The sequence below is a fragment of the Sturnira hondurensis genome, unplaced genomic scaffold, assembly GCF_014824575.4.
Source record: "Sturnira hondurensis isolate 20B ecotype Veracruz unplaced genomic scaffold, ASM1482457v3 Scaffold0020119, whole genome shotgun sequence".
Classification (NCBI taxonomy): Eukaryota; Metazoa; Chordata; class Mammalia; order Chiroptera; family Phyllostomidae; genus Sturnira; species Sturnira hondurensis.
The window spans coordinates 328,589-352,099 of NW_028092750.1; positions in this window are offsets into that span (position 1 = coordinate 328,589).

Sequence of the window (23,511 nt, forward strand, 5' to 3'; positions counted from 1 at the left end):
TAACAGAAAAGGGTGAGGTTGCCCTGAACCGAGTGTTGTAGAAACATGAGTATTAAACACATTTTTGGTGAGATCTCAGACGGAAATGAGGATCATGTTATTGGTAACTGAAGGAAAGATAATCCGTATCACAAAGTGACAGAGAATGTGTCTGAATTGTGTTCTGTTGGGTGCAAGTACAATTTGTAAGCAATCAACTTGGATGTTTAGCCGAGGCTAGTTCTGATCCATTGAAGGCATGGTCTGTTTTCTCCTTTTTTCTTATTGTGAAATGCAAGAGGAAGGTCATAAACTGAAAAGAGAATTGCTAATCAGAAAGTAAGAAGTAGAAATTGTCAGCCAATCCATATTGTACAAATTTCAGAGATTATGCTCTGAAATGAGCACAAAGGGAGTAGCTAGACAACAATTTGCTAAAGAAAGAGGCCTGTGACTTGTGAATCTGATGACCATCCCAGCAGGACACTTCAGTGTGGGCTGAAGGAGATGGCGATGAGATTCAGACTTCTGGGTTCTATAGGCAGGAAACAGACCAGTGGAGCTGTCTGACTACGAACACATGTTGTTCTTCTAAAAAAGGAAGGGTGGTCTCCAGGGAAGTTCAGAGGCTGGTGGGTCTGTCACTGACATCAGAACTCTGAGGCCAAGGGCACAGAGGGCTGGGCTACTGTCTCCTCAGTGCCAAAACACGCGGCCACAGCATGTGTTCCCAAGGGCGGGTCACTTCCCAGGGCAGAGACGGCAGAGCCACCACCCAAGGCTGCTGTCCCAGTGGGCCCAGAAGACAAAGCATTAAACCAAAAAGGATTCTCTCAAGCCCTAAAATCTACTGAGACTTGCCCTACTGGTTTTCAGACTTGTTTGGGAACCAGCATCCCTTTTTTCTTCCTATTTTTCTGTTTTGGAATGGGCATGTCTGTCCTATGCCTGCCTCACCATTGTAATTTAGAGGCAGATAATGTGTTTCCTTTTACAAGTTTACAGATGGAAAGGAATTTTGCTCTGGAATGAATCATAGTCCAAGCCTCATTCATTCTGATATGAGTGATTCCAATGATGATATTTTAGATTTACAAATGATAAACATTTGGGGGAAATTGGGGTAAGATGAATAGATTTTGCATGTGAGGAGGACATAAATTTGGGGGGTAGTGAAGATAGAGTTGAAGTATGTCCTCACAGAAAGATATGTTGGAGTCCTGACCCCAGGACCCAAAAATGTGGCCTTGTTTGGAAATAGAGTCTGTGCAGGCATAATCAAGTTAAAATGAAGTCATTAGGTAAGCCCCAACACAATATGGATGGTGTCCTCATAAAGAGGGGAAATTTGAACACAGAGATAGATGCACTGAAAGAAAAAAATGTGAAGACTCAAAGAGAAATGTCATTTACAAGCCAGGGATGGTCTGAGACTATCAAAAGCCAGCAGAAGGGCATGGGACAGATTCTCCCGCATGGCTCTCAAGATGAGTCAACCCTGCAGACAACTTGATTTCAAATTTCTGGCATCTAGAACTGTTGTTTAAGCCACCCATCTTGTGGTGTTTTGTTATGGAAGTCTCAGGAAACTAATACAGATGAAACAAGCAAACAAACTCAGACCTACCTAAAGAAATGAATGGCATCAGGAAACAAATAAATGAAAATAAAATCTTTATAGTCTTCTTACTTTTAAATGACTTCACAGAACTGTTCAAAGTGATAATTGCATTATGCAATGATAGTATATGGATAAATAAAAGAATTGACAACAATGTCATAAAGGATAAAAGAGGAAATAGGGGACACTCTGTTATTACATGTGAGCAATACAGTGTCTTTTTTAAATTTAATTCTTATTCAAGTACAGTTTTCTGTTTTTTTATTCCCTGCCCTGCCCCCCCAGTGCTCCCCACCTCCTTCCCATTTCTGCCCCCCACCTTAATTATTGTCCATGTGTCCTTTATACTTATTCATGTTGAGTCCCTCCCCTTTTCCCCTATGATTCTCTCCCCTCTCCTCTCTGGACCCTGTCAGCCTGTTCCGTATTTGAGTGTCACTGGTTGTATTTTGCTTGCTTGTTTGTTTTGTTGTTTAGATTCCTGTTAAAGGTGAGATCATATGGCATTTGTCTTTCACTGTCTGGCTCATTTCACTCAACATAATGCTCTCCAGTTCCATCCATGATGTTGCCAAGGGTAGGAGCTCCTTCTTCCTTTCTGCAGCATAGAATTCCATTGTGTAAATGTACCATAGCTTTTTTAAAAAAGACTTTATTTATTTATCTTTAGAGGGGAAGGGAAGGAGACAGGGAGAGAAATATCAATGTATGGTTGCCTCTGCCAGGAACACACAATGTATCTTGTGTCCCCTGCCAGGAACTGGCCTGCAACCCAAGCATGTGCCCTGACTGGGAATCTAACTGCGATCCTCTGGTTCACAGGCCCGTGCTCAATTCACTGAGCTACACCAGCCAGGGCTATACCATAGCTTTTTGATCCAGTCATTTACCGATGGGCATCTAGGTTGCTTCCAACTCTTGGCTATTGTAAATTGTGCTGCTATGAACATCGGGGTACATAGGTTCTTTTGGATTGGTGTTTCAGGGTTCTTAGGATATACTCCTAATAGTGGAATTGCTGGGTCAAAAGGCACGTTCATTTTTAGTTTTCTTAGAAAGTTCCATACTGTTTTCCATAGTGGTTGTACAAGTCTGCAATCCCACCAACAGTGAACTAGGGTCCCCTTTTCCCCACAACCTCTCCAGCACTTGTTGTTTGTTTCTTTGTTTATGATCGCCATTCTGACTGGTGTAAAGTGGTAACTCACTGTGGTTTTAATTTGCATCTCTCTGATAGCTAGCGATGTTGAGCATCTTTTCACATGTCTCTGGATCCTCTGTATGTCCTCCTTGGAGAAGTGTCTGTTCAAATGGGATCTCATCAAAATTAAAAGCTTCTGCATGGCTAAGGAAAACAGTATCAAGATAAAAAGAGAAGCAACAGTTTGGGAAAACATATTTGCCAATGATACCTCAGACAAAGGTTTAATCTCCAAAATATACAAAGAACTCACTCAACTCCACTCAAAGAAGATGAGCAACCCAATTAAAAAATGGGCAAAGGACTTGAACAATACAGTGTCATTGAGTGACGCACTCAGATTACTTAACAGTGCCTGCTGCAAACTCTAGGCCAAACACTAAAAGAATTTAAAAATATGATTGATATATATGTTAAGTGAGGAAACAAATAGAATCATACAAAATGCTCAATTAAAATCAGAGAAGATAGAAACAAGTGGAAACAAAAACAAAAAAATAAATGCAGTAAAAAGAAAACAATTATAACATCATAAAAATTAATCCAACTATATCAATAAGCATTTTAAATGTGAATGGTCTAAGTATAGCTATTAAAAGAACAAAAAGGTCAGAAGGGATTAAAAACGAGTATAACTCTTGTCTATAAGAAACTTACTTTAAATATAAGAATTAAATTAGGTTCAAAGTGGAGGCATAGAGAGAGATACACCATGCTAACTCTGATCAAAACAATCTGGAATAGTTATATTAACTTCAGACGCAGCAAACTTCAGAACAAGCAATATTACCAGGAATAAAGGGGGAATTACATAATGATAAGGGGCCAACTCTCCAGGAAGATATAAGAATCCTAAACATGTGTGCACCTAACAATGGTATCAAACTACACAAGGCAAAGCCTGATCGAAATAGGTGAACCCACTACCACTTGATAAATAGGAGGGCCTAGCAAGTCACCCCTTAATTGACATAGGTACCCATTGGCCAAGTGTTCTTTATTTTGATGAGTGCTCTCCATCCACAAAAATGTGGATCATGCACCTTAGGGCACACATACTATGACAGATTGGTGGGCGAGATATATACACTCTTGCTTCTAAGCATCCTCCTCAGCAGGTCATCACTTAGTTTAATAATTACGTAGTGATTTCTGCCTCTTTCTTGCATGTTACTTCCCAAAAGGTGTTCTCCACAGGGGTTGCTGCCATCAAGATGCCATCATAGAGATGACCCCAGTGGAATGCGCCTTTAACTCCTGGGAGCCCCTCCTGGACCTTTGGTTTCAGACAAAGAAGTAGCCTTCTGCGGCCTAAACCCCACTCCCCTTTGAGGCATCTGTAACCCTGTCTGAGAGAAAGTATCGTTCTCTCAGTCTATATTTTCCTTTTTAGCATTATTCATTGTTAGCTCCCTTTCCGTCAGCAAGCACTTCCCATTCCTTTAATTTGTTATTGATTTTCACCTACATCCTCCTTCCACCCCCCGAGCACATCTGGGATGTGCAGCAGAGGACTGAGCCACAGGGTGGCAATACTTTGGGTCTAAACAATGTCTTAGCCTTTGTCTGTTTCGGTGAAATGGGGTAGGGTTGCATACGTACCAACTTACAGCTGCCTCATCCACTGCACAGAAAAGCAGCAACAGACCCAGCTTACACAGGTGAGGAGAAACCGTAACTCCTTGTTCCCTTAGCTACTGCTCAGTGATTTTCAGGGATTTCCTTATGGCGATATGTTAAGCATTGATTCATTTTGTAAAACTCTTAAATGAAATCCAAGTCCTGATACCGCAGCATCAGGTAGTGATAACGAAAAAAATAGAAGTAGAGAAAAATAGAAGTAGAATATGTTTAAAAAATAGAAATAGAGCATACAAGTCCTTATGTCCCTCCCTTCCCCATCCTGGCCACACTGTGTCAGCAATCTATCCAATGGAAGGAAACACCCCTCCACTCCCGTGCACATTAAAGTTGAACACACCTTTATTCAATCATGGCAGCCATCTCTTCAGCCCTTATCACTCCTAGTTTAGTAAGCAAGTGTTTCAACTGCTCGTTCCAGTTTTCAGTCAGGCCACTGTTCTGTGGAGGTGAACTGCCTTGTATAGGATGCTTTGTAGCCCATATTCCAGTGCACCTGCTATAAAGTTGGTTCTTTGATTATGTGACACAATAGCAAAAAGTCCAAACTGAAGTCATATTTTCTGTTCTAACGTCTACAGTGAAGGGAGACTTTGCTTCAGCAGACAGAAATGCAGATCCAACCCCAGAAAAAAAGACCTACCCCAGTGAAGTCCCACTGATGTCCAGTGTCATCAATTTGCCTGCCAGCTCTGGGTGGGCCCAGGTCACCTTGGTATGAGGCCCATGGCTATGTTTAGTGTCTGGTGTTCCTGTTGACAAATACAGTAGATTTTTAGTTCCCTTTCAAGTTTCTGAGTGAGAGACTCAGATACATCTTTTTTTCCTGCCAATTGGTGATTTACTTGAATGTCTCGTACAGCCACTGGGGCTTGTATCCGAAAGCCCACCCTCAAAGTGCACATAGGGCACTCACTTTTGGGTTCAAATCACCATAGAAATTGGAGGGAGGTGCTTTTTGATGGGCATCAACATGTCCCACTTTAATTCCCCCTTCACATCTGTAGGGTTTTCCCAAACTGAGATCCAGCTCAGGTTCCTTTTATTTTCCAGGCATCTAAGTCTCCCTTTCCCAAACCACCGTACCAGTCCATTAGTCCCAGTCCCCAAGTCCTCACTGTGGCCACTGGGTGGCAGTAGCAGACTTTCACCAGAGCGCCAGGCAGCACAACTGCAAGCAGCAGCAACCTGCACAATCATCACCCACTTACTCAGTTCCATCTTTTACCATTGACCCCAGCTTTTCTTCTAGGCCATACAGGACTATGAAGTAAGGAATTGGGGCACTAATATTATTGCCCATCACAGATCCATAATTAAGGTCAAAATTGCTCTCCAGGGAATCCGTCTGATGTAGTTTTACATTAACCACAGGAGTAATCTCAGGTAGTCCTAAAGGTTTCTGCCCTGGCATGCATAATTAAAATGGGGCGGGGGCTTGCAACTCTTCCCTCTTCTAACGATTTGGGTGAGGGAAGAGTCTCCATTCAGACATCACATCCATTAGAATGGTACTTTCTGGTAAGAGTGAAGTATAATTACCACACATAATTGGTGTTCATAAACCCTCATTTGAACCACGCTTTCACTTGCAAGCTCCTACATCACCACGTTACAGTGCTTTTTCACACTTCATTAGCAGGTTTAGGTACCAATGTCCAGAAATCCTAGCAAGGTCTCTTCGCCACCCATAGGCTACTTGACCCAGTGGGTCCCTGGCTGGGTTTTTTTCTAAGAGACTGGCTCTCCAATCAAAGTCATAATCCTCTTTCTTGCTTTGCACCTTTTGCAGTCAGATAGCTTTTGAAGAGATGTTAGACTCTTTTTTGTGTAATAACCAGATTTTTAACCCATCAAGAATAGGATAAATGGAGGGACATGGTCTCTGTCATTTTACAATCTGAGAAGCTAGTGTTGAAGCTTTTATAATCTTCTATAGTGACTTGTTAACATTTAGTGACTACTCCATTTATCTTCTTTTTCCTGCCACGTTTAATCAACATTTTTCTCTGGTGTAATTGTTCCAAGGTTTTTCTTCTAATCACTCATATTCTAATTGTTCCATTGTTTCTGAAATTCTATTTTTTCCCTATCATTAAACCCCACTCAGGGTTGCTGAGCAAGGAGACCTAGGGCAGCTTCCCTGGCATCATCTAGTGCCCCCAACAACCCAGGCCCTGGAGGGGTTTTGGAGTCCTAGCATCCTTTATCTCAGCATTAACCTTCCCCTAGGTCAGACTCTAATGTTGGGCTCTATCATTCCAGAGTTCCTGGCATGTCCAGCAATTCAGAAGGCTTAGAGTATTCCACTTAATAAGCAAGAGAGGAGACAGGCAGATACCCTTTTCAGGACATGGACCACATGCTCTTGTCTTTATGCTGCTTCACAGAGCTGCAGTTTGCCCCTGGGACCATGCCCCTGTGAAAGCCATAAGCCAAGGTAGGATCCTGAGTTAGATGCTCCTGGTGTCACCCCTAATGCCCCCAAATCAATCTCCATTTCAAAAGCAATTCCCCAAATAGCTGCAATAGGAATCTAAAAAGTAGCTTAACTCTTGAATGGACCAAATTCTAGTAAAATCAAACCTCTTTCCAAATTCCTCCTGGATACTCCATTTTCTGTGCTTCCAGGCAGCCCTGGGGCCCCACGTGGTGGCCTGAGCAGTGCCACTCTGTGTTCAGTCACTTCAGCTAGAACAGGCAGGAGCAGCAAGGCACTTGTGCTTGGCCCACGTCCCCTCTGTTTGCATCTCTTTTTGTTAGTTGTGTGGCTACCTACCTGGATCTGCAAATACTTTTCTGCCCTTAGGGGAAGAAATATTTTTGTGACCTCAGCCAAGGAGTGGACAGGGAGCAATCGGCACTCCTTACCTCATCTTTTGTCTCTTAAACAATGCCTTAACCTTTACTATTTAAATTATAGAGTCGGGGAAGGTCACCGCAAATGTCCCATCTGAGTGACTGTGGTGCTGAGCTAACTGTATGGTGCTCCCCGGTTTGGGCCTTTGAAAAGGACTCACTGCCAGACTCTACAGAGTGTACTCACCTGAAGCTTCTGTTTCTGGGGAAGGATACAGGGCCACAGGAGAAAGACAGTAAGTACAGCAGGCATCAACTGTCTGGAGACATCACAGGGCCCAGTCTCCCCAGAGCCCCTTTCTCTGAGCACCAGGGATGGCTGAGCCTCCTGCTTGATCCAGAAGGTATCTGCCAAGAATCTCGGGGATAAAACCCCTCAAAGCTCTCAACGCCTCTTGAAGTCCTCAAAGCTACCAGGGGAGTTTAGACCTGAAGCAGCACAAGGTAAACACCACTGAGCCGTCCCAGCTAAACACACCAGACATGCAGGGGTCCCAGAGATAAAGATCTAGCACTTCCCATCTAGCCATCCACCAGCTCCCTCTCCCATGTATCAACTCACTAGGAGGCTAGAGGCATTTACTGCCTGTATCATTGCTTAATCACTATACCATTGTTAACTACGAAGTACATTTTTTTAAGTTTCATGTGCGTATGTTTTATGTCTCCATCTATACCATAAGCTTTTTGATGAGTTAGTCCATGTGTTAATCAGTACATTAACATGTACTGAATAAAAGCATGCCAATTATGTAATTTATACATGAAAAGTACTCATGCTGCTGTGACTTACAAACAGGCCACTACTGACCCAGGATCCTGAAAGAGAGAGGTGCTTTAGCCAGTTTCCATGTGGGGAAAATAGTCTCGAAATTGTATTTGGGTTTCCTATCACTTAAATATCACTCCACCTGTGAAATCCAAACTGTAACCCAATATAATACTCCAGGTTCTACACAGCACAAGAAGACAAAGACAAGAATGTTAAGATAATTGGAAAGATGGAAACAAAATTTTTGTTATGAGCAGATAATCTGTTTTTCTACATAGAAAACTCAGGAGAATCACATATGGAAGCTCCTGGAAAACTGGCCATACCCTGTGTGTGCATGTATGTGATGGCTGTACAGATATTTATTTTACTGCATGGAACATACATGTCTTATTCACTGTTTGGAATGTATGTAATATTCTACAAGTTTGAGAACAAAATTTAAAAATTTAGACTTCTGGCCAAGATGGAGGCATAGGTGGAAACACTGTGCCCCATCCCACAACTAAATTTAAAGACAGCAAAGTTTTAAAAACAAAAAAGCAGCCAAAGCAGTGAAAATTGAACTGTACGGAAGTCCAGCAACAATGAACCACTCAGCCAGACCGGTAAGAGGGGCGGAGTCAGCAGCAGAGTGGGTCGGGCTGGAAAGATCTTTCGGTCCGACCAACCCAGGAGTAGAGGCACAGGTGGTTGGTGGATCCCAGGCGTGGGGTGTCGACGGGAGGACCTAGTGAGGGTGCAAGGTGGCTGGCTGACTGTGGTCACACATTTGCATGCAGATAAACCAAGCAAAGGAGAGAACAGTGAGACAAACCGCTCAGGCTAGGGCCCCAGAGGTGAGAATTAGAGCCTGAAAGCACCAACTGGAAAGACTTTCTTGGGGTTGAGGGGCCTGGAGAGGCTCCCAGGCTCACAGATAGTTCGATGGAGAGACACACAGGGTCCTGGAGAGAACAGAAGACCACACACCCGGAACCAGCACCAGAGGGGCCCAATTTGCTTGTGGGAAGCTGCAGAGGGGACAGAAATCTGAGAGAGAGCTAAGCGGAGCAAAGTGCCATTTTTTTCCCTCTCTGACCCCACCCCCACATAAAGCTTCACAACCCAGCAATGGGGTCACCCCACCCTGGTGAACACCTAAGGCTCTGCCCCTCATACATAACAGGCGTGAAAAGACCAAACATTATGACTCAAGAAGAGCTCAAAGCCCCAGAGCCTATAATTCTAACTGACTGAGAAATAGCCAACCTTTCAGATGCACAGTTCAAAATACTGGTGATCACCATGCTCACAGAATTGCTTGGTTTTAGTCACAAATTAGAGGAACATATTAAGGCTAAACTGATTGAAATGAAGGGAAATGCACAGGAAACCAATAGTGATAGAAAGGAAACTGGGACTCAAATCAATGGAGTGGACCAGAAGGAAGAAAGAAACAACCAAACAGAACAGAATGAAGAGACAAGAATTCAAAATATGCAGAGAGGCTTAGGAACCTCCAGGACATCTTTAAATGTTCCAACATCTGAATTATAGGGGTACCAGAAGGGGAAGAGGAAGAGCAATAAGTGGAAAACTTATTTGAACAAATAATAAAGGAGAACTTCCCCAGTCTGGCAAAGGAAATAGACTTCCAGGAAATCCAGGAAGCTCAGAGAGTCCCAAAGAAGTTGGACCCAAGGAGGAACACACCGAGGCACACCATAATTACATTAGCCTAGATTAAAATGAAGGAGAGAATCCTACAAGCAGCAAGAGATAAGGGGACAGTTACCTACAAAGGAGTTCCCATCAGACTGTCAGAGGATTTCTCAAAAGAGACCTTCCAGGCAAGAAGAGGCTGGAAAGAAGTATTCCAAGTCAGGATATCCAAAGACCTACAGCCAAGATTGCTTTATCCAGCAAAACTTTCATTTAGAATGGAAGGACAGATAAAGTGCTTCTCAGATAAGGTCAAATTCAAGGAGTTCATCATCACCAAGCCCTTATATGAAATGTTAAAGGGACTTATCTAAGAAAAAGAAGATAAAATATGAACAGTGAAAGGACAGCAAACTCACAGTTATTAACAACCACACCTAAAACGAAAGCAAACTAAGAGGACAGCTAGATTGGGAGCAGAACCATAGAAATGAAGAACACATGGAGGGTTAGCAACAGGGGAGTGGAAGGACGAGAAGGGGGGAGAAGGTATAGGGAATAAGTAGCATAGATGATAGGTAGAAAGTAGACAGGGGGGAGAGCAAGAATAGTATGGGAAATAAAGAATCTAAACAACTTGTGACACATGGACATGAACGAAAGGAGGGGAATGGTTGGGGAGGGGGTGTGCAGAGTGGAGGGGAGTGAAGGGGGGAAATGGAACAACTGTAATGGCATAATCAATAAAATATATTTAAAAAAAGAAAAAAAGAAAATCAATCATGATCCTGTGTAGCAGCCATAATAAACCAGAAGATGTAATTAAAAGAGATAAAGTGAATCTTAATTTATAAGGAAATATTCCAGGGATTGGGAGGGCTATCAGGAAGTCTGGAGCAGATAGCCTCTTCAGGGTCCAGAGAGTAAAGCAAGACCCACATGACATCTGAATTTAACAGAGGAAAGAAAGATACTAATTGGTCTAATAATTAGAGGTCATATCTACCCATATTTTAACTATGAACATGAAGAATTACCTGAGCCATTTTTTTGACTAAACCTTCTTACTTTTCTCTACCAAGGTTAAAGTGTGTCTCTGAAATATTCCTGACCACTGTAGGAAAATCTCCTTTCCTTACATTACCCAGTGTCATTGTCTAAAATGGACCATGTTTTATCAAAAATGACATTCTCCTCTCCACAGATAAGATCAAGAAATAGATTGTTTTAATACTTCATCTCTTCCAGTCTTCTTCACTGTCTCACTAAAAAGTACCTGCAATGGAGCCGTCTTTTTTCATTCTGTACTTTTTTCTTTTCAAGCCTTGGCCTAATTGCCTAACTTGGAGTTCACTTAAAACACACTTGGTCAATTTTAGTAAATGTGGTAGCAAAGTATAAAGTCACACGAAAATGCCCTGTGTGAGGGAAAAACGATGTAATTGTCTAAATTGGGGTTTTCTCCGCAGGCTACCACACATTTTCTATTGTGAATCATAATTACTTGTACATGCGGCATGGTCTGGTTGGTCTCTCTGTCAGGTCTCTTACTCCTTAAGAACAGAGACTCCATTAACTTCATTTTCTGTGCTCTTTTCATGCTTAGCCAAGTATTTAGACCATTCTAATACTGAATGCATGTGTAATAACTTTATTTTTTGTGCTAGAATTCAATTATTCATTTATTTTTTAATGTAATATGAAATAGGCATAATGGTGACACTTGGGAAATTCTAGTTCTTTTTCTATCCACATTTTCCACATAGTCAAATAATTAATAACACAGTATGTTATGTAACTCCCATTCTGAGAAGGAATAGCAAAACTTGATTCCTCTCGAATTTAATGCTTCTCGAGTCACATCCATAAAGTGAAAAATCAATAGTGCTGTGGCTGAACAGAGGGAGGAGAACAATTCAGATTGACTTTAACAAGTACACCTTCAATAATGATGACACCATGATACACTGATGTGACACTGAAGTCACTCAAGTTCCTTCACCATTAACGTTTGTGACAACCCTTTGAGTCAGGTGGTCGTGCAATACAAATACAGTATTTAGTGTCTCATAAAGAGCCTGCTTGGAAATGCATATAAATCTGCACATGTAAGCAGATGTGACATGCAAATTATAAACATGAATCACTTAATATTCTTGAATCTATTACTCGTATTAAGTAAATTAATTGTGTTTTAATTGGTGTTGATTAGAAAGTTCGGTTTTCCATTGCAGCAGACAGGAATAATGAGGAATTGAGGACATGTTCTCTTCCTTAGACATGAGTATATTTCAATAAGCTCACATACAGCATCTTATTTAGAGTTACACAAATGTTTATCTTTTTATACATATTCATTACCTCATCCTGAAGCAGGTATCATTTCTATTTTCACAGATGAAGGAATTCAAGTTCGCTGACATGAAATTGCTTATGTCAAATTGCTGGGAAGCGACAATATGATAATCTTAATCCATTTTTGTTGACTGCAAACTATATATATTCCTGATAACTATATCAAATACATGTGTTCATGCCAGCAGGAGGGAAATTTGCTCACTTCAGAGAAGGCTCAGGAAGCATGCACAGGAATTCTGCTTTCTCTTATGTGCCTTTATTCACTGACTGCCTTGCCATTTACCCTCATGAACGCTTGCTAGAAAAAGCAAGCGTTCATGAAGCAATGCTGTGTGTCCCCTTCCTTACTAGGGGACACATACATGGTAAGGTTAGAAACAAGAGTATAGTAGGGGATGCTGGAAAAATCTTAAGTTTCTAGCAAAGTACTGTCTTTAAGTCTGTGCATCTATATTTATATTTTTCTTAGGCATGCTAGAATAGGTGTGCATTAAAGCAGATTGTGAAAATAAGGGTTTTCTGTGATGAATGCACAGTGTTTTGACAACAGTGGGTGTTTAGGAGAGGTAGAATATTGGGACTTGTTCCTCGTGATAAGCTAAAGCTAATAAAACAAAATCACAGGGACTTGCAGAGGAAGACAATATTTTCAGTTAGACTGCAGCACTTTGAATTTCATTTAATTTTTGCAACCTCACTCTAAAATAGGTCTCATTGTTCCCATTTTATAAATGAAGAAGCTGAAGTTCAGAAAGCTGGAAGGAAATCTTAAAGGCTGAAAAACTAGTGAGAATTTAATAAATCTAGTCTTATGGTATTTTTTAACTGTTAAAAAAAGCTTTTTTCTTGTTTCATCTTTTGGGGTCACAAAAGAAGTCTAAATTTTTAGGCAACAAATAAATCTGTAAAGACAGGTGATGGGTCTAGCCTAAAAGGTAGGAATTACTGTTTTGGATGATTACAGCCAAGCAATGGACAGTTATCAGGGACTTTGGGTAGACTTGTCTAAACAATAGACCATTTCTCCAGGGTCATCCCATTTTCTTCTTCATTTGCAGCATTTGTATTAACAGTAGCTTCCATGAACTCTTTTGGCTGCATCTAGAAGTAAGAGATGTAGAGTGGGTAAGCAAATTTTCTATAAAGTCATACAGCAAGTAAAAGGTGGAGCCTCAATCGGGATACAGTCAGTCTGATGCCACCAGGCTACTCAAAGTGTTACATTCTATAGCCTACCAGTAAAAAAATATTCAGGGGGAATATAAAGAGGAGGAGAACAGGTGGAGGAGGAGAAGAAGAGGAAAGGGAAGAAAGAGATGGAGGAGAAATAAGAAGAAAGTCTTCACCAAGAACTTAATGGTATTTTTTTCCAGTCTGGGCAATTTTCAACAGCTGACAATAAGAAGCAATTAGCCAAAAACAAAACAAAACATCAAAAAGTGTTTTGAAAGAGCACATTGAGAATTTAGTGTACAGATTTTTCATAGACTTTATTATTTATAGTAGTTCTAAGTTCCTAGCAAAATTAAGCGGAAGACATGGAGAGTTCCCATTTAACACCCTGCACCCACACACCACACAGGATCTCCACCACTATTAACATCCTGCACCACAGTGAGATGATTCATTTGTTTCAATCCAATCAACAAAGCTACGGTTATACAGAATTATTACCTCAAGTTTATAGTTAATAATTAGGGTTCTGACAAATGCATAATGGCCTTGATCTACCACTGTACTATCTATCACACATCCAATTGAAAGTCAAGTTTAAGAAACATAACGGCTCAAAAAAAAAGAAAGAAAAAGAACAGAAACACAATTCATTTAATCTATCCATCTAATATCATAGATGGAGAAGTTAAAGGAGTAGAGACATTGAGCAAAAAAAGGAAAAAAAGAGAAAGAACTCATGGACATGGACAAGTGTGGTGACTGCAGTTGGGGAAGAGGTGGGTGGAGGTGGGAGAGGTATGGGGGATAAAAGGTAATAAAAATACAGTAAAAATGATAAATAAATATCATAGAAGAGGCAGTAAGTTTCCTCAAATATCTAACCCTTTTATGTGTTACTTCTCTTAGTAAAACAATCACTCAAGTTATTCTCAATCCAGGTTGAATTAATCAGTATTATAAGATTACTCTTTGGTCATGTCTACCCTTATCTAGCTTATAGCTCAATTGTACAGAACTATTTGAAAGTCTGAATAATTTATTTACAGATAATGTAGTAACCTATTAGGACCTATTAAAGCAAGAGCTTCTTAGAGAAAACATACTGAGTTTGATGGAAACCACTAAAGAAGGAACCAGAAGAAAGTATCTTGAAAATTCATGAATTTCTTACATTCATCTGTGACAAAGACCCTTCTATTATTCTACTGAGATAAGATGCTAAAATTAATATTAATTAAATAAAATCTGAGATACAGATAACAAATCAAACACGGTTTTGTTAAAAATTACATTGCTTTCATTTCTTTCTTTCTAGATCTACAGTTTAAGGGTATTTTTTCGCAATGATTGTGTGAAACAGCAAGTGAATGCAAAAATGCAGAAATAAAATATACAAGTAGAATGACAATCTTAAGTCTGCTTTTGAAAACATTCAGAAAATATTTTCTTCAAGCACTGAATAAAGTTTTAGTTTATGAAATTGCTTTAAAGAAATTGCATCCCATAATACATATTAAGCTCAGGTGTTAAGTTCAGGAAATAGAAGGTGAAAATCTTAATCGTTTGCAGACAGCATCACCTTCTGTTGGACACTCAGTCAGCAAAATGAGTAGATAACAGTCTTGCTCACCTACCAGTTTAAGTTAAAAAGAAGCATCTGCCCTGACTGGTGTGGCTCAGTGGATGGAGCACCAGGTAGGCAGTGCGCAAGAGCCAATCACACAGTGATGTTTCTCTTCCTGTCTTTCTCCCTCCCGTCCCCTCTCTCTAAAAATAAATAAATAAAATCTAAAAAGAAATCACCTGTTTATTATGGTACTGTGCAGCAGGGTGACAAAGGTGGTCTTGGAGATTAAGATGTTGGGAAATTATTATCCTTGTGCCCTAATGTAAAACTTACAAAATTTTACTATTGTATATTCAATAATGAAATTTTAATAATAATTATTAACTTGTTCATAAAATGTCAACTTCTTATGTGATAAAGTTTTTTCTATGAATATTAGGTTTTGGCTGAATGTTGATTTTTAACAGTGGTTCATTCAGCCAGAAGATATATTTGGAGCTCTTGTCATGTGTCAGGCTTTCTGGATGCAGCGGATGAAAAACCAAGGCAGTGTCCCTACCCTTAAAATGCTCACATTTCAATGAGAAATAGAAAAGAACAAAGATATATATCTAAAGTGCTATGACAAAAATAAAGCAGGGTAAGGAGTGAGCAGGAAGAAAGTTACTTTCGGTGGGGCAGCTGAAGGGGTCCCCATCAATGATGAGGTAAGAGGGTTCCTGTCGGAGGGACGCCTTGGCACAAAAGCCTTGAGGCAAAACCAAGGCTGATACACCTGAGAGAAAGAGAGTGTAACACCAAAGGAGAGAACAAAGGGCAAAACAATAGGAGACAGTGGGAGAAAAATATATAAAGACTTTGAGACTTTACAAGGGTCGTGGGTGGCCTTAAGAGGAATTTAGAAGTAAACTGTACTTGTTTGACTTATATTTTCAAAATCATTACCCCACTGTACAAGTGGGTGAAAAGAAATCACTTAAACTTTGGATGGTCTGTTAAGGTCTAAATGTGGATTAGTATGTAAATTTGGAATAATAGCTGAGGGACAAGTACATAAGAGAAGTTAACATGCATTTCAAAGTCCTTCCACACAAGTCTTCATCATGTGCTTATGAGAAAGAAAGGGATATTTTGGGTATAGTGTGTTCCCACAAAAGATACATCGAAGTCTTAGCCCCCAGGATATAATGTTACTGGGCAATGGAGTCATTCAGTAAAGATGAGGAGGCACTGGAGTAGGATGGGTTCTTAATCCAATATACCCAATTTCCTTAGAAGAGGAGAGAGATGCACAGAGGGGATGCCACATAACAAGAGAGGCAGAAACTGAAGCCATGTACCTGAAAGCACAGGAATGCCGGGATCTGGCACGGAAGCTGGCAAGGAAGAGGCAAGGAAGGCATCTCAGAAAATCATGGCTGTGCTGACACCTTGACTTAGATTTCCAGTCTTCACCATTGTGAGAGAATCTTTCTCTCATTGTAAGCCACCCAGTTCCCAGTACTTGCTATAGCAGCTCTGGAATGCTCATCCAGGAGAAAAGGCAGGAGGCCTAAGACAGACTCCTCTGGTGATGCTTTGGCATGGAAGGGATGATGGTGGCTGATAGGGAGGAGGAGGAGGAGCAATCCTGCCTGCTTCTCCAGACCTGTCTGTCTTGTAATGAGTTCAGGGATTTGGGGGCTGATCGAGGGAAAAAATAAGACCATGAATTGCTAGTAGCACAGGTTTGTATCCCTCATAGCAGGAGATCTACCAGAGACAACGGCTCAGGCCACACCCAGGAGGACGAGAGGGGAAAGAGAATTCAGAGACAGAGCTTGTGTCCAGCACGATGATGAGTTTCCACAGCTTGGAATCTTACAATCCCAGGGTTTATTCTTATCTCTGTCTAGCAGATGTCAGGCTCAGTTTCATAAAATATATAAAGGTGGGTTCTTAATGGCTAAAAATATGCTTATTGGGCTATAATTTTAAAATGGTATGAGTAAAAACTGGGTTTAGCTCTGATGAGCTTTTGAAATAATGATCCCAGCCTGGTGTGAAGAAGTGGACATAGGATCATTATATAGAGGATTTTTTTAAAGCATATCTTATTCATCTTGGTACACCAAACACATTGTCAGCATTCAATACATTGATTGATTGATTGATTGATTGATCATTCTCACCCAAAGACATTTTTTAAAGATTTTATTTATTTATCTTTAGAGGGGAAGGGAAAAAGAGAGGGAGAGAAATATCAATGTGTGGTTGCCTCTTGTGTGTCCCCTGTTGGAAACTGGCCTGCAACCCAGGCATGTGCCCTGACTGGGAATCGAACCATGGTTGTTTGGTTCCCAGGCCCGCACTCAATCCACTGAGCTATACTAGCCAGGGCCCAAAGACATTTTTTTCACTGCTTTGAGAGAGAGAGGAAGGGAGAGAAAGAAACATTGATATGAGAAATGTCGACTGGTTGCCACTCACATGCACCCAGGCCAGGGACCAAACCCACAACCCAGGCATGTGCTCTGACCAGGAATCAAACCTTCAGTTATGAGAGGACTCTTCAACCAACTGAGCCACACAGGCCAGGGCTAGAGGACTTTCTAGGCTCGTTTATATTACAATCTGTCCTTTGGCCCCATGTTGTTTTTAACACCTAAGTCGTATGTTATTTCATGAAATCTAAGTTTGGCACCAGTGATAAAGCATTCTAATGGCCCAGAATCCTGAAGTCCACAAACTACGATTTCAAAGTCCATTCTGCCCATTCAGTAGGTGAAATTAAGAAGAATAGATGCAAAAAGGAGAAGACTTTGACTGGTTTAGTCATTTAGTAACAGAGTAACATTGTGCCTCTTCGGTACTTGTCCCTGGCTATGTGGAGAACCTGGTGAGTGCTCTCTTCAGGCAGATGCATTAGCCAGTGCACAGACTCGCCCCCAACCCCTTCATCAGCCAATTCTTAATGCAAGGCTGTTAACACCATGGGCCTTAAGGTATGCTGAGATTCAACCATGAGTTCCATTTCTCAGGCCGTTTGTTTAATTTGTGTAGATAAGTCCCTGGACACAGCTATCTGAACTTCCTTTAAATCCAGGGCATCGATGCCCTCTTAGATTGTTTTGGCATTAGTCATCATTGCAGTAAACAGAGCTCATTTCTTCAGAAGTCCCCCTGAGAAACAACTGGTGGACACAGGACTCATTTTAGCCTCCTCAGGACCTGCCAAGCTGTCATGTTGTAACACCATCCACTGCCTGATAAATGCACTAAAAAATCCCCAACTGGTGGAGGAGATCTTTGGCCTCAACTAACATTTTCCATTGACAACCTGCCCAGGCCATTATGAGACCCAATGTAGGCTGAGCAGCTTTCTAAGCCATAAAAGTCCACATCAGCAAAGTGTATGTGGACCAAGGTTCAAACCCTCCTCTATGGGTCATCCCCACATTTTGTACTAATGGCACAAGATCTTTTACTAAGAACACTATTATTATTATTATTATTATTATTATTATTATTTACATTTAGCACTACAGCAGCCAATTGTTTAAATTCAGTCCCCGTTAGGTAGAGTTCACTCCCTACCAGATGCATTTTGTATGGCCAGGTAGTGCCTTTTTCATTTGTTTCCTGGGTTAACTTATTAAAGAGACATTGGGCCCAAGGGTGAGAGAGAACTGTTTCCTCCTTCAAGTGAGAACTTTCCCCTTTTTCTTTGTCCTTTACTTTTGTCTTTTCTGTCTTTCTTACTCTGTGGGTGGTTACTGGTGGTTACTGTCTCAGCCACTGATGTGGTAAGATTGTGCTGCCTCTTCATCAAGAAAGCATCAGTCTGTGTCATCTCTCCCAGAACTTTGGGCTTCTATTTCCTCTTTGAATGGCCTCTTGGTGAGATGCTGTCCCAAGCAAGTCCCCATCACCTGTCTTATGGTTTGGAGCATGTGTTCAGCAGAGCAGATACCTCTGGAGTCCCAGAATGAACAGGAATATAAATTACTTTGCTTTTACCTACTTAAAGTAACATGTTAGCTAGCTCAGACCAAGGATTGGTGTCTTAACAGTCCTCCAAGGATAAGCTATAACAATGAAATCAGAGCAGCATAACTGAGTATTACAGAGGCATACTTGCTGCTTGCAAAGGCTACTTAATCCTCCAACTGTACTTAAGAGGCTGGCCTCAGCCTATCGTCTGTGCCTCACTGGCTTGTTTATATACCATGTAAGTCCCTGGGTATGAGGACATGCACTCATCTCAGAGTTCCCCGAAACTCATACTTGGCTATGGGGAGTTTCTGCCTCTATTGCCAGCCATGGGGTCACCAACAGCCCATTTTTGCTCTAGAGATGTGTGTGTTTACCCATTTCTTGTCCATGCCCTCGGGTCTTACAATATCCAGCACCTGCTCAGAGGGGAACCCAGGCATATGGGCTGACCACTTTCCCTGGAGAGTTTGGCAACTCTCACACTAAAAGTCAGTTCTAATGGGGTGGAGCCATTCAAACACAGGAGCTACTGCTTGGCCAGGCTAAGGAGTCACAGGGGAGACTATAAAAAATATACAGCACAGAGCAATACCCTGCCAAACTTACATGTAAGTATCTCAAACTTGGAGTCTCAACCACCTAAGGATGTCCAGGATCAATTTGCTGATTGATTTACTGCCTGGTTGGATTCTACATGAATTCCTTCATCATCACACAAAACCACCTGCTCCTCATCACCACTTGTAGTGAGTTCACATATTTGGGGGCTGCTCAAAGAAAAATAAATTATCACAAGGTGAGTAATGAATAATGAAGTTTATTTGGGTGGTGTTTTTACAGATTTGCAATGGGGAGGTGGGAACAGTACTTCTCAGCATGAGAACTTCCAGAGACATGACACAGGGCCACCACCCAGAAAGGGGAAAGGGCAAGGGAACTCCTGATAGAGGGGGAAATTGGTGAGAGAGCTTTGTGTCTGGATGATGCCATTCAGCATAACAGTGGGGAGTCTGTGGGTCAAAGAATTTCAAAGGGCAGCAGGGCCTTGGGGTCTCTTATTATCCCAGGGTTTGTCTTACCTATGGCTAGCAGACTTAGGGGTGCTGTTTTGTGTGACATGGAAAGCAGGCAAGCTCTCTATACCAAAATATGCTGACTTGGACTATATTTTTGAGCAACTGGATATGCAAAAATATGAGATTGGCCCCAGTGCTCTTTTGCTCTAAAGATGCCAGCTTTCTGTGAAGACAATGTGGAACTGATATACAGAGGACATCTTTGCATAATTTTTATAACTCTTCCACCAGAAGCAAAACCTCAGGCTGTGGGAAGAGGGAAGCAAACTTCTTTGACTCAGGGCACAGATAAATAATTGTTTTTATGGGATGGATAGAAGCAAAATCTGTCTACTTCTTGGGGAGGAATTGGAATCCTTTCCAACTGTAAGATACATTTGTTTCCTTGGAGAAAGATGCTTGGAGGAAGAGGTAAAATAAGTCTCTACCTCTGGAGGAAGGTCAGGAAATCATCTCTGGCTTAGGATCCCACACCAACACTAAGCAGAGGACTGCTAGGAATAAGAGAGTGATACCAAAATGTCTTCCTCCCAAAATCAACTATAAGTAAAGGTAGAGATATTCTGCCCTGGAGAAGATGGGTGACAACACTGAGAAAGACTAAAACCTGAGATGCAAGCACAGATAGATGGAGGTTAAGTCTGAAGCTGGACCAGTACAAAAGGGGACTTCCCCACTCCCACCATAAAACTAGTACTGAGTAATGGCAAGACATGTCTACTACTGAGAGAAGGGAGGAAACCTGGGAAGAGCCCCCTAGTTCAGACATGCAGGGATGGTTGCAAACTGAGAGGGGAGAAAAACACTGATAAAAATCCTCTGGTATTCATCCCCCACGAACAAAACAGAAGACCATTAGAGAATTCACTGTTAGAGAATTTTGAACCTGGTACCTCTAGGTAGTGATAGTGTTACTGAACCCAACCAGTAGGAGGTGTCCTTCCACACACCACCTCCTAGGCAAATCTCCAAAGATGGAGTTCAATGAAAAAGAAAGGAATAGTTTATTTAATGGCAAGTTTCTGCCGAAAATATCTGATTACCAAAAGTAAGGGGAAAGAAAACGTCAGAGTATGACCTCAAAAATAATTCTCATCACAACGACTATAGAGGTTCAAGAACTGAAAATAACACAAGAACAGAAATCTGTTCACAGTGCTGTTATCACCAAGGTCTTTGGAAATAATGGCAAGTTTCTGCTTCAAAGCCCATTCCCTCAAAGACACCCAGAGAAAAATTACTCTGTCACCATTTGACAGCTCAGTTCAAGGTTGCGCCAGGAACCTCTTCTCTCATCCCAAAGTATCATAAATGTAGGTGGCTTAGCTGGTCTCCTGTGGCTGTCCAGCCTCAGGCCTCTTTCTGAGTCTGTGCCCCCAGGCCTCCATGCACAGGCCAGCACTGGCCACCACTGGCAGGACTGCTGGTGATCATTGACATGACCTCCACCAGGGGAGGGGAAGAACCAGTGCCGTTTTCCTTTCCTGCAATACATTTCAAAAGTCCTCTCCCAGAATCCCATGTGAGCGGAAAGCCAGTGGAAGTGTCCAGCCTTCCAGCCAATGAGAGGCAGTGTCAGCTATGTTTGCCTTTTCCGCTCGCCCAGCTGTGTTTAGCAAGGGGACTAAGTCTGCAGTTACATGTGCGCAGCTCAAATCCTTCCCCCAGTTCCAGAGGGTGTGCCCCACCATTACAATAGCAACAACAAAACCCAAACGTAGCTCGGACAGCACGGACAGCACGGCAGATAAAGAGGCATGCCCACTTCCAGGTGTGGATACAACTCACCTCAGTGTCTACTGTATTATGTTCAGGATTCAACAAAAAATTATGAAACACAAACTAGAGCAAGTTAAAAAAAAACATTGTCAAGAACTAAAGCAATCAAATTAGACTCAGAAATTAACCAGGTGTTGGGATTATTAGTCGGATAATTTAAAAATAGCTGTGATTAAGATGCTAGAGACTTTGTGAAAAAGATGGAAAAGATGGATAAACAATGAGAATTTCAGCAGAGAAATGATATAAAGTCAACTGAAAATGCTGTAAATGAACACAGACAATATCAAATGTGAATTTTTATATGAGTTCATCAGTAGATTTACTGTGGATAGTAAAAGAATCTGTGACTCTAGAAAATAAGTCAATATTCCTCATTTTTAAAATTTTCAAACTGAGACACAAAGAAAAAGAATAGAAACAAAACAGACCACTTAAGGGCTTTTGGGTAATATTTAATGATCTAATATGCTTATAATTGAAATAGTAGGAAGACAATCAAAATGAGCAGAAGAAATGTTTCAAGAGACAATGACAAAGAATTTTCCAAAAATAATGAAACACATCAAATCATAAATCCAAGAGCTTAAAGAACCAAAGGAGAATAAATATCAACCAAAGAGTAAAACTGCTAAAAATAAATGATAAATACAAAATCTGCAAAGCAGTCAGAGGAAAAAAACTATATATGGAGGAACAAAGACAAGAATAACAGCAGATATTAGACAATTCAAAAGAAAATGAGGTGACATTTTTACAATACTAAAAAAACTGGCAATCCAGTATTCTATAAAATATAAATAAATTATCCTTCAAAAATGAAGATGAAACAAAACCTTTTCAGACAAGCAAAAATTTAGAGCATTCTTTGCAAGAATAGCTGAGCTCTACAAATGTTACAAGGAATTCATCAAATGGAAGAAATATGACATCAGATAGAAATGTGGAAAAGTGTTGGAAACAGTAAAAATGAACTAAATACAGAATACATTTTTAATACTTTTCCCTCACCACTATAATCTCTTCCACCTCCAACCCCCATCCCCTATAAGCAACATATTGTTGTCTGTGTGATTATTAAAGTTAACAATTGTCCTAAATTTTATTTTTATTATGCCAATTTTCAATTTTATTAGATACCCAAATAAGGAATCAAAAAGTTAGATGGGTAAAAAAGTCTGGAGTTCGATGAATAAATTGAGAGTGGTAGCATTTCACTATTATGAGATAATAGAAAACATATATATTGGCCTCTGTCTCCAATTCTAGCACAGAGCTCCTAAAACCCTTGTAATAGCCAAGTAATAAGAGCACTAGGAGCATCTTTTGTTTTAATATTTGGTTCTTGATTCTGGTTTCTAACAGAGTATGTCAATCATTTTCATTTCTTGGTAGCAATGTCATTTGTTCTAGTGAGGTCACTCTTGATGGCCTCCTAGATATGGGCTGGTCACCAGAAGGAATGAGCCATGACCAAATCCTTGGAATGTCAGCCCCATTCCCCACTCCCCAGAGAGGAGAGAAGGCTAGAAATGGAGTTAATTACCGATCATGCCTGCACGATGAGGCCTCAATACAAGTTCCAAAAGCATGGGATTTGGAGAGTTTCTGGACTGGGAGAGCTGCACCTAGGGGCAGGGTATGGTAGCTCCATACCCTTACTCCTGTATACTGTCCACAGCACCTCTTCCAACAGGATGTATCCTTTGCTATATTCTTTTATAATGCTCTGCTAAACAGTAAGTAAACTGTTTTCCTGAGCTCTGTGATACATTCTAACAAATTAATCAAACCTCAGGAAGGGATTGCAGTAATCTACAATTTACAGCCAGTCAGTCAGCACAGGTAAGGCCAGGATTTGTG